The sequence below is a fragment of the Engraulis encrasicolus genome, chromosome 13, assembly GCF_034702125.1.
Source record: "Engraulis encrasicolus isolate BLACKSEA-1 chromosome 13, IST_EnEncr_1.0, whole genome shotgun sequence".
In the NCBI taxonomy this organism is placed as follows: Eukaryota; Metazoa; Chordata; class Actinopteri; order Clupeiformes; family Engraulidae; genus Engraulis; species Engraulis encrasicolus.
The window spans coordinates 11,909,543-11,911,906 of NC_085869.1; the positions used below are offsets into that span (position 1 = coordinate 11,909,543).

Here is a 2,364-nt window from a genome sequence, read left to right on the forward strand (position 1 = left end):
ATGTGACGTGCTTTAAAATCAGTTGACGTTGTTGTGGAGGTGTGCCCTCCCTGTTGATATTGGTCAAACCTCCTGCTGTTAGAGTGGTCATCTTAGGATGGTGGGCCAGGTGTGTTAGAGCACGTATGCCCCCTCATCCCTGGTTTTTGTTCACAGGGATGAGGGGGCATACATGCCGTTACACACCTGGACCACCATCCAAAAAGGATAACTCAGTAGAAAGTGTGACCAACCTGTCAATATTGACAGGGAGGGCACACCTCCATAACAACATCAGCTCATTTCAAAGCACATGACACATCAACATCCCTGTGACCCTACTGTCGAAACATATCATGTTGACTTCGATGGCCAGAAGATGACGGTGTCTGTGGCAGCTCAAACATTGCGTTGATCTGTGGCACTGGCGCTCACTGTGCTGAAGGACGCAGGATATCAGCAGTTCACAGCCTGTTCTCCAACTGCTGAGCATTTAAAAAACATTCACATTTAAAAAAACATGCCAAACAGTGACATCAACACAGCAAAACTGAGGGCCTCACATGTTTGTTTCAACAAGCTTATTTTTTGGTCTGTTTTCAAGTAAAACACCCTTGATCTGATAATGGGCCACTTGGTCAAGCTGGTTATCTAGGTGAAACAGTGGTACAAAAAGTAAAAGCAAAGAAACCCTGCCACAGATTCCCTCCAACATAGGTTTGACCTCTCCAAGTAACTGGCTGTGACTCAATATCAGATCAAGAAAATGTCTGTAAAATACTTGTATTGGTAAGAGTTTACAACTAGGTTTTAGGCCTCAAAATTCTAGTTCTACAATTCTAGTGAGTTTTTGGAGGACTGGCGTTCATTTAAGAGTGACATGACTAACTGAGCATTTTTACTTGAAAATAGACAAAAATACGCTTATTGAAATGGGGCCATCAGTTGTGCCGTGTTGACGTCAGGTGGATAGACAGCTGACATTGCTGTTGGACAACAGCTAGAATTATATTTTTTGTTAAGCACATCTACATGTGTTCATGCACAGTTGTGATGCCCTCCATGTAAATACAAAATGAAAATCCACGAAAAATACAGAGAATGCATAAATGAAAAGGTTCGCTTCATTAATACAATTGAAGATTCCAATATAAAACACTAAAAACATCAGAAATCAAATAAGAAAAGTTACCAAGTGTCTGTAGCCCGTCAACTCAATGCTGACTGGAGGGTCACAAACGCAGACAGTCACCCCATGCCCTCCATGAAGAATGGAACACAGGACTGGAACTACCCTAATAAAAGTTCAAAACAAAACATTAGGAGCCAATATGCATATTATTTACTCAGTTAAAACACAGTACAGTAATCCTTAATTATATGCATGACAGGGGGATCAAGTGATGGTGGCAAATGGCTGCAGCAAGAGAGTGGTAAGAACTTCACAAGTCATGCTTTAAAACTTCCTAGTCAGTCATGCGACTCAGAACAAGTCAAATGATTCAGGGCCCTCATTTATCAAGCGCATCAAACGTGCCTAAATCTACGCACACCCCAGACCATGAGTGCATTGCAATATGCGACCTTGCCTCCTCCACTTGCGCTTGCCTCCTCGTCCCGCCTCCTGGCCCCTCCTCTGTGGAGAAAACGATAAAGTTTCCCAGCTGTCAGCCTAGCCACAACTTTTGAGGGACTGTTTTTCATTCACCATCCCAATTGCAAATGAGAAAAAGACTACAATTGAGCTTTTGCAAGATATTGAAATATAATGCTGTTGTCAGTGATGTCATCATGACATATTACTTCCTGGTACGAGGAGAGAAGCAAGTGGAGGAGGCAAGGTCGCATATTGCAACGCACGCCATGCGTGCACCGTCCTCCTGTTGAATCCACCTCCACCGCAGAAATGTCTCCACTTGTGCACTTGCTGCCAGCACTTCATGTGACGCGTGTGTCCGGTGTGTTCATGTGCGAGAGAGAGAGAAACCCAGACAGTGTTGCCAGATATATGATGATTATCGTATTTGTACCATAATTGTCAATTTTGTCCTCACTGATCAAAAAAGCATGATGTACAATCATTTCAGAGTTGTAATTCAGTTCATTTTGATGCCTTGAAACAACAATTTGGGTCTAGTACGATAATCTCCTCCCAGTCCCCAAAAATGATAATTTTGAGGTTTTGGTAGATAATTCAGCATTTTCCAGCTGGCAACACTGAACCCAGATCCCCACATAGGCAAACACAGTATGACACCATCAAGGTTATCTACTTATAAATGCATACAATGTTCCTTAGTAGAGCCTGAAAGAACAACTCATGATAATTATGAGATATCATGCAACTAATTGTTTGACTAACCTTGGACAAGTGTTTGGGGAAGT

At 42.4% G+C, this 2,364-nt stretch overlaps 1 long non-coding RNA gene across 1 annotated transcript in view; it reads right to left on the minus strand.

The window, feature by feature from the left end:
• Positions 1-357: 357 nt before the first annotated feature.
• Positions 358-2,364, minus strand: part of LOC134461548 (uncharacterized) — a 3,178-nt gene continuing 1,171 nt past the window's right edge. Inside the window, exons 2-4 of the long non-coding RNA XR_010037330.1 lie at positions 2,342-2,364; positions 1,172-1,274; positions 358-464 (exon numbers count right to left, since the gene is read on the minus strand). The exon at positions 2,342-2,364 is cut by the window's right edge and continues 145 nt beyond it. This is a non-coding gene — a long non-coding RNA (uncharacterized LOC134461548). The remainder of the gene's footprint in view (positions 465-1,171; positions 1,275-2,341) is intronic.